General features: G+C 32.9%; 1 non-coding gene across 1 annotated transcript; it reads left to right on the forward strand.

Moving 5' to 3' along the window:
- The first annotated feature begins 359 nt into the window (after positions 1 to 359).
- Positions 360 to 463, forward strand: LOC127901625 (small nucleolar RNA R71). Its single transcript, XR_008053869.1, has one exon. It is a non-coding gene; the product is annotated as a small nucleolar RNA R71 (small nucleolar RNA).
- The last annotated feature ends 9,831 nt before the right edge of the window (positions 464 to 10,294 follow it).

Raw genomic sequence — 10,294 nt, forward strand, 5'->3', positions numbered from 1 at the left:
GTTTTCTCATTACACCTATGGCATTGGCTTGATCTGAATATGAGTCATGGTCATGTGGCTCTATTGATTTAGCAGTCGATAACGATGCTATTTGTCGAGAGAGACCTTCAATTATCGTTTTGACTTCTTTAATTTCTTAACTTGACTCGCCAATGTGAACCTCATTTACTCCCTTAATTCTTTTAGTGTTCCTGAGCTACCGACTCCGTTGTTGGGAATTATCCGCTTGTCACTGGAAAAATTCCCAAATCTTTGATGCGCTTTTTAACATTAGTTCTCCTCCACTTGTTGCCATTAGCCATTCTTGCACATTCGGCAATAATCCCTCCAAAAAGTATTGGTATTGGTGCCATTTCTCATACCCATGATGTGGACACTTCAAGAGTAGCCCATTGAATCGCTCCCATGTTTCGAAAAACTGCTCGTCTTCTCTCTGGGTAAACTCTGAAATCTCCCTGCGAATAGCATTGGTTTTATGCACTGGAAAATATTTATTCAAAAATTTTGTTACCATTTGTTCCCATGACGTAATGCTATTAGCAGGCAATGTATTGAGCCATGAACGAGCTCTATCTTTTAAAGAAAATGGGAATAATCTAAGTTTAACATCATCGTTTGAAAAATTCTCATATCTAAATATTTGACAAATAGCATGAAAATCATTCAGATGATTATATGAGTCTTTATTTTCTAAGCCATAGAATGTGGGGAGACAATTTAGCACACTAGGTTTTAGTTCAAAACTCCTAGCAGCTACATTTGGGTATCTTATACACGATGTGCTCAAATTAGCCAAAGGACTAAAATAGTCCTTAAATGGCCTCTCCTATGGTGCTTGTAAATCCATTCCAAATTTATTTTTAACGTGCTTGTATGTGTGAAGTGTTTTTTCTAGTTCAAGGTCTATAGGTTCAAGATTATGTAATAATGACCTACGACCATGCATGCAAGAAACACAAAAATAAATGAGAACAAAACAAATAAAAATAAAGAAGAAGGAGAAATTACGTTACTAACCTTATCACGCTGTTAAAACCTTTCTATAAAAATACACAAAAATAAATACGTGAAATAAATTAACTAAAAATAAATTAATAAGATAAACAAAAAAAATTATAAAGAAAAATAAATTGAAAATTAAATTACAGAATTTTAAAGAAGAGAAAAAGAAAAAAAATACTAACCTTTAAATGTAGATTCACTTTTTTTTTCTTTTTTTTAATAAAAAAAATTACAAGAAAACAATTAAAAAAAATTATTCACAAAAATTAATTCTACGAATTAAAATAACTTACCTCCCCGGCAACGGCGCCAAAAACTTGTTGTGCAAATTTTATTGAACTCGTAAGTGCACGAATCTATTGTAGTATAGATCAATGGTGACAAGTGTCGATCCCACGAGGAGGTGGATTTTAATTGTGTGTAGAATTAATTTTCTAAATGGGTGGTTGGATTTGTGGTGAAAATGATTTGGATTATCCTAAAATTGGAATTGAAATGGCGAGAATAATTTGAAGAGAATTCTATTGAAATGACGTACTTGGGTATCTGGATCCGTATCAACATGCACCATAGGCTAAATATTCCTTATTAATGCCAATTAAATCATGAAGGGGGAATCCACACCTCATGAACCACACTCTAATCAATATGGTACTAAGGGCTTATCGTGCCAAATAATAATAACTTTGTACTAGGGAGCCGGTGTAACCAAGTGAGACATTATCACAAACAAATAAAAAGATATTATATAATAAATATTGAAAAGAGTGTAACTAATAAGTATTACTTATAGGAAATTTTTTTTAAATAAATACGTAGAAAATAAAAAGGTAAATGGATAGAATACTTCTTGTACCAGAGCAAACTTCGTGCTGATAAGGTGTTATAAATTTGGAGATAATGGATGTTATAATTTAAAGGGATTGTATGTAAGCAATTATTTAATTGGGAATATGTAAGTAAGGAATACTCAAATGAAGATTGAAGAAAACAAGCAAAATGCCTTGAGCGAGGAATTGAAATTGTCTTCATTCATTAACAAAGAAAGGGTTTATATAGGCATTACAAGGTGGAGTTATTCACAATTATTAATTATAAAAAGGATAATGGGAAGAGCAATAAGATGATAATGGGAGAACATTATTTTGGTGGGAGGGCATTATTTTGGTGGAATCCACCATGATTTACAACATGTCTAAATTTATATTATTAAAGTGACATGCTTTATGATTTTATTATTTTAAGATACTTGTAAGGAATACGCATAGGGCATACAGGAATGACAATTGTTACAAAATTAAACTTCATTTTTCAAATGTCATTTAGATGAGTTGAAGTCTGCAAAATGTTTCTTTAATATCATTAAACTGTTTCATGAATTAATAAACTATATAATGTCAATTATCATAAAAGAAAACAATATGCTTATATATTCTTGGATTCTGTAGATAGAATGTTATGAGATAGGCTCCAAATACTGATGGGAAATTAAAATTGGGTTCTTCGTGAAAAAAATAAAATAAAATAAATTGGGAAAAATTGGCTGAAATGGAAGTTCGTGTTGTGCTTTATAGTAAATTGTCAAAGTTTGCAATCAACCTGTATTTAACAAGGAGATGACAGGATTTGGCAAGAATTTGGTATTTTCGGAGTGAAGAGTATTAGTTTTGTTTCAATGCTTTTCTTAATCTCAGACGATCAAGAGAATCGTTATTTCATTCATGCACAGACAAGCACAAAGAGAAAACAAATGTATACACATGCAAACGTGAAAATAGGTTAATATACATTGAACTTCGAAGGTCGTGCAGGAGCCTGGTCAATATTTTGGGCATTTCTAGTAGTGAGTGATACATGGATAACTGAATGTTACATAACTGAATTTGAGCAAAAATATTAATTTGCTCCACTAAATGTATAGGCATGATAGCATTGCACAAATCTTTTATGCAAGGACACTAGCAGAGAAGTTGTACCATGTTGCTAGAATGATAGATCTTCCTGGAGGACATCTTGTAAGTCATGAGAGGACAGAAGAGGTATTTCCTTTGCCCAATAGATCAGACAAATATGCAAGTAGTCCAATTGGTTGTGTGAGACATTTACAATGAATGAATTATTAAATGGAGTACAGTTGTACAAACTAATTGGGAAAGTTTTCTTATCAAAGTCAGTAAAAAATTGTCGTAATCGAATTTGATTGAGACAAAAGGGTCCTTACATTTGTATTATGGACAATAATCTTCCTAATATTGAGGATTGACCTTGAGTGACTCAAGATTTTTGAATAACTGGGATTGAATTAAATCTTCACGCGTAAAATAATGTTATGAATTTATTGGTAGAAAGATGTCCCAATACTTCTTGAAGTTTTACTTTCCTAAATTATTGATATTTGTTTAATTTTACTTGGCTACAAATTAAGCATATAGACGTTAAACTCTTTCTTGAAATTTCAGGTCAATCAAACTCTCATCGACTTGATCAAGGCATCTGAAAAGAAGATAAGTCCACAAGATTGGACTAATCTGCCCCAGACAAGTTCTGGTAAGCACGCCACAATCAAGATAGTCTTTCTCTTTTCCATGTTATGTGTGGGCAATACTGTTAGAGCATACTTGCCTAACATAGGTTGAAAGCTTTTCATACTGAGTTTTCTATGAAGATAAACTCGTGGTTAATCCATAGAGTTCCCATTTTTCCAATAATATGTTCATGGATTTGGAAACCTAAGAGTTCCAGAAGGACACATGATAACTACTTAAGAGAGCTCAAATCAACACTGAAACTTTTTCCAGACACAAAAATCATCAGTGGTCAATTTGTTTTCAGCTAGGTTATCTTCCTCTCTGTTTGGTCAGAATTGAGAGGGACAATTAGCAATTTTGATATTTCTACATCAGAACTCTGTTTTCAGTCTTTGACATTTTCTATTGATATTTTCAGTTCTTTGTCAGGGGATTTGGCGAAAGGGATGTCATTCGTAAGAACAACTTTGGGACCAAGAAGTTATGTTTCAGACCCACTAGAGAAGCTATGTCTTTATCTATTATACCTCTGTGGCCTCTTCATGTTAGCATTTAAGTATGCGAGAAGGCTTCTACAGAGTCTGATGATTTTCAAAATAAATCATGCAATTTATTTTGTTCCATCAAATCCATACCTTATTAGTTGATGTGGAAACGAATCGTCACAAATCTGCAAGAATAAAAATAAGCTCCCTCCAATCTCCCAAAAATCAGGAACTAACACAAGAAGATCCCAACGAACACGAATCGATTGCTAGGAACTGGAACCTTCACGAGAAAATCTCCTTCACGAACGGATCATCACAAGTTTATGTCACTGATGATCGGAGGATAATAACGTATTTGGAAAATCCCCTCAATTGACGAAGCAAGAACCCATTTCCTTTTTTCCTTTTCTCTCACTCTCTTTTGATGTTGCTTTGATTCTTGTGATTATTATTTTACGTGCTATCACTCACTCTTGTAGTATTTATATAGTACAATAAGTGTAGTTTAATTCAAATCAACTTTCTAGAGTTATTTGATAAGCTACATCTTATGTGATTAGGATTAAGATAAAATACTAATTTTATCTCATAAGAATCCTAGACAAACTCTAAGTTTATCTTATCACTTACATTAGATTAATCCATCCCATCATGGACGTTAAATCTAACATCTACCACTCACATGTGATGGGATGATTGAGTAATCATAGCAACGAGAGTAGAGTTTTGGGCATAAAGCCACAACCGCAGTATCATACGGGCAAATGCTACGTGTGACCCATGAACAATATAAATTGGAGCTTGTAGAGCGAAAAAAATCTCAATTGCACTTTTTGCAAGAGATTTAAATAACTTATTCATTATATTTCCTAGATTTCATTATCCTTTACATCGGTACAAACATATTTAATCCCTCAACAAAAATTATGTTGACGTTGTGCACTCTATGTATTCACAATTGTATTCATCCCTAGGCAGATTATACAACTGGTCGACCAGTGAATGCATAAGTCAGATGTAAGGAGAATAAATCTTCGTACTCTACTCATATCTTTTAGTTCTAGGCTAGTTGCTTTCTTAGACATGTTTCATAGATCGAATAACATTATAGTCGTAGAAAAAACATGCTAAAGTAGCTATCACCAACCTTTCCTTTTAAGATATAGTCAATGGTAACTAAGGAAACTGTTGACGTCTTTCTTATACCTCGAAAGAACTTACACAATGAGGAATCAGGGATTCATTCACTCATTTTCCTTTCGGTCACAAAAGCACGCATGGTATGAATCACGCGTTACAGTGAATTCTCTTTGTATAAGAGCATATGTCTAGCTATCCACTGTACATATCTTAAATTAGTCGCTTATTCGAGCGCCTAATTTGAGTCTCAATAAGCTTGCCTTCATAAGGCACCAAATGAACTCATATCTGGCTTAATTAGGTTCTTTATCTTGATCCAGTCAAGGCGACATTTTCAAGATATAAGCTCCATGAGTACGTATCCAGTACTTTCTCTTAATATTGTGTCTCATCCTAGCTTGCTTTCATTAACAATTGAAGTGACCACTTGTGTAAGAAAGCTGGTCATAACCTGAGGACATATCTTTTAATAATTATATATATGTGTGTAATCATGCTAATTAGTATCTTATGAGAATAAATCAAAATAATTTTATTGCATAAAGAATTTATTAAGTACAACTTTTATAATATGCTCAATCCTGATGATTGCATATGTGCGATAAAAACATCTCGTGTCATGGCTTTAGTTAATGGATCTACAACCATTAAGTGTGTAGATATGTGTTGCATCAACACTTCCTTTTTCACCACAATATCTCTCACAAAATTGTACTTTGTCTCTATGTGTTTAGATTTGCTGTGGTATTTTGCATCCTTGGTAAAGGATATGGTTGCTTGGCTATCACAATATATGGTTACTGGCTGAGGATGACCAATAACGATCTCGAGATAATTTAAGAAGCGCCTAAGCCAAACAACCTCTTGTATTGTGACTGAACATTCTACATATTCTGCTTCCATAGTCGACAAAGTTGTGCATGTTTGCTTCTTGTTACTCCACAAGATCGCACCGCAACTAAGTAGAAATACGTATCTTGAGGTTAATTTGCGCTCATCAAGATCGCCTCCCCAATCAGCGTATGTGTATTCAATTTACCGTAAATCACCTCCTTGATAACATAAAGAATAGCCGGTAGTGCCTTTCAGATATGCTAAAATTCTTTTGACAACATTCCAGTGTTTGCGCCCAGGATTTGATTGGTATCTGCTTACCAACCCCATAGCATAACAAATATATGGTCTTGTACACATCATAGCATACATGAGACTTCCAACAGCATTAGAGTATGAAACTCATGTCATTTCATTTCGTTCCTTTGAAGTCTTTGGACACATTTCAAGGTTAAGAGTTTGTCCTTTAGATATGGGAGTATCCATAAGTTTACACTTCTCCATTTTAATTTTTTCAAGAATTCTTCTAATATAAGACTCTTGTGACAGAGCTAGAAGTTTTCTAGAACGATCCCTATGGATTTTAACTCCCAAGATATAAGATGCTTCACCCATATATTTCATTTCAAAGTTTAAAAATAATCATTCATTGATGGTTTGAACAAACTCTATATTATTTCCAGCCAACAATATATCATCCACATATAACGATAAGATGACAAAGTTACCCTCTGTCCTTTTAACGTATGCACAATGATCTTTTTCAGTCATTGAGAATCCATAAGTCATCACAGATTCATGAAACCTAAGATACCATTGCTTGGAGGATTGTTTTAACCCATATATAGACTTTTTGAGCTTGCAAACTTTGCGCTCTTGATCATTGATTATATAACCATCTGGTTATTCCATATAAATTTCCTCCTCTAGCTCTCCATTGAGAAAAGCTATTTTAACATCCATATGATGTAATTCAAGATCCATATGTGCAATGATGGCTAGAATTAATCTTATAGAGGCAAACCTTACCATTGGGGAAAAAGTTTCCTCATAGTCTATACCCTCTTGTTGGTTATATCCTTTCGCTAACAAGCATGCCTTGTATCTTTCAATTATGTCATATGCCTTTCATTTAACACGTAAAACCCATTTGTTTCCAATGGCCTTACGGTAGAGCGGTAGATCAACCAAGTCCCAGACGTAGTTTGATCTCATTGACTTCATTTATTCATCTATTGCTTTAATCCACAATTACTTAGTTGATGATGTGATAGCCTCAATATAAGTTCTTGGCTCATTACCATCATGTGAAGCAATCATAAACGCCTCCCCCTCAATCTCAAAACGATGACGTGGTATGGTTGTACGATTACTTCTTCAAATTGAGTTGTCAAGTGGAGTAAAGTCATTTTGTGGTTGACTGCCACTGGAATTAGAATTCCCAGACATATCTAGGTTTCTCTCAATTTGTAAATCAGAAGTGTCATTCATCTCTGAATCATTCAACTCGTATAGATGGATGTCTTTATGGACCTCTGAAATGCTAAGGAATTCATTTTCCAAAAATGTGACATCTCGTGATTTTATCTTAGTTATAGTTCTATCATCATGTTCACCTATGAACACATACCCTTTGGAGTGTTCTGGGTATCTTATAAAGATACATTTCTTTCCTCTCGGATCTAATTTCCCATGTTTATGAGATGGGTTATGAACATACGTTGCAGACCCCAGGGATGCAAATGAGTAAGATTAGGTTTTCTATGTGTCCATAGCTCATATGGAGTGGAACTTACTTACTTACTCGGAACTCGATTAAGTACATAAGTGGCAGTCAACAATGCATCCCTTCAGTAAGAAACTGGAACTAGCACGAGCAGATTGCAACGAATAAGAATCGATTGCTAGGAACTGGAACCTTCACGAGCAAATCACCTTCACGAATGGATTGTCAAGAGTTTATGTCACTGATGATCGGAGGATAATCACGTATTTGGAAAATCCCCTCAATTCATGAAGCAAGAACCCACTGCCTTTTTTCTTTTTCTCTCACTCTCTTTTGATGTTGCTCTGATTCTTATGATTATTATTTTACGTGCTATCACTCACCCATGTAGTGTTTATATAGTACAATAGGTGTAGTTTAATTCAAATCAACTTCCTAGAGTTATTTGATAAGTTACATCTTATGTGATTAGGATTAAGATAAAATATTAATTTTATCTCATAAGAATCCTAGACAAACTCTAAGTTTATCTTATCACTTACGTTAGATTAATCCGTCCCATCATGGGAGTTAAATCTAACAGAGTCTAAAACCGGTTAGAGTGCGAGCCTCTCCCACTTAAGCCAGAATGTAGTGAACCCTCTTTTTTACTGGTAATTTTCAGTTTGCTTCCCAATCTTTCTTCTAGAACAAAGACAACTAGCTAGAAAACAATACATACTATCCTCACTGTTTCTATCCCTTCTTTTTGCAGGGTTTCACTAATTTGTCACACTAATGGCGCGACTCTTTGCATTTTAAACAGTTTGCTTACAGGATTCTTGAGTAAATCTACTAAAAGTTATACAAAAGATCATAAATAAACCAGAATCTGCTGTGGGAGAGATCAGAACAACCGATACAACAAAGCATATTAATCATATGCATATGGAAAGGAAAGAATAAACTGGAGATAGCCTTTGTTTTTTCACTATAAAAAAATTATGCTAACTGATACCACTATATCTATCTCTCTCGCAGCACAAACAAAATGAAAACAATGCGCAAGGAGGGGAATACTGTTTTTTGTATCTAAGGCAGTAAATATTGCTGCTTATATTAGAGTAACGGCAAGAGCTCAAGATTTTATTAATATTATTATTATTTTCAACACTTTTCAGTTATATATTCTCAAAGATTAGAAACTCGACTTACAACAGTAGTGGAAAAATGTTAGTAAAATAGTGGAATTTGAGCTAGATTGCAGTACAGGCTGTGATCTAAATGTTAAAACCCAACAGAAAAATGGCTATTAAGGACCAGATTGGTTGACATTTGATGTGGCTTCTAAAATAATCGACTTCAGCTTTGCTGGATACATTATTATTTATGAGATAATGAATGTAACATCAAACCACTTTTAAAAGATTTTATCAATCGCTTAAGAGAGTCTTTGGTGTAGTGGTTGGTTTGTTGTTTTGATAAAGTTGAGGACATGTTTAAGGTTTTATGAGGACTCAAAATATTTTTTTCCCATATATGTGAAAATAGTAGGATTTGATTTCCAATTTGAATTTCTCACAGCCAAATTCACGGATGAAAGTTGAACATAAAATCTCATTTAACACCATCTGTCAATTTGGTTTGGGATTGTTATTTTCGAAATGACTATAGGTGTCGAATAAATTTTATTATTGAAATTAATAACCTTGATAGATATAAATTTAAAATATATATGAAATTTTTTATGTCAATTTTTAATTATAGTTTCTCTAAGAACTATTTTAAAAAATGAAGATACAGTAAAATCTTTTTATAGTAATGATTTATTAGGAATAATTTTTGTTTAGTCATCTTAAGAAATCCGCTTCTACATAGTAATAATTATTTGTGCATTACAAAAGTATATGTTATGTTAGATTAAATGAACTTGCTTCCACATAATACAATTACACAATGAGAGAAAATTATTAAAGAGAATGTAAACATTTAGAGATTTTTAAGATGACTTTACATATTTCTAACAATGGTACATAGATAATAGATATATTGGATTTGACATGCTCCATTAGTAAATTATTAATACAGTGTATATTTTACCTCTATATCTTTGTAATAAAGATAACTAAGTTAAAAAAATAATTTTTGTAATTATACCTCTATTAAATTATAATCCCCTCATGGTACCAAATTAATCTGGTCTCAATATTATAAATATAGAGAGGTTTCGCTATAATATTTTTTAAATGTAAGGGCAAAAAAGAGTACTAATAAAAGTTGAGCTAGTTTGTTTTGAAATATATATATGTTTTAAGAAAACAACTTAAAACAATAAAAAGATGTTTCTCACCGCAAGAAATAAGTTTTTTAGAAACAGCTAAACAAATTGTTCTATAATTTTTGAAAATAGAAAACAGAAACTGTGGTAACATTTATATTATATAAAATAGGTCATTATTCTTTCAAAATCCATAGTTATCCTGCACACACCGTAATGTAAGTTGATACTTGATCATCATCACTTTTCACCTTCACATGATCAATTCTAGAAACCCTAAAAAATAAATACTTGTAATTATTAAACAAAACAACAAAAA

Source organism: Citrus sinensis, chromosome 3, assembly GCF_022201045.2.
Source record: "Citrus sinensis cultivar Valencia sweet orange chromosome 3, DVS_A1.0, whole genome shotgun sequence".
Classification (NCBI taxonomy): Eukaryota; Viridiplantae; Streptophyta; class Magnoliopsida; order Sapindales; family Rutaceae; genus Citrus; species Citrus sinensis.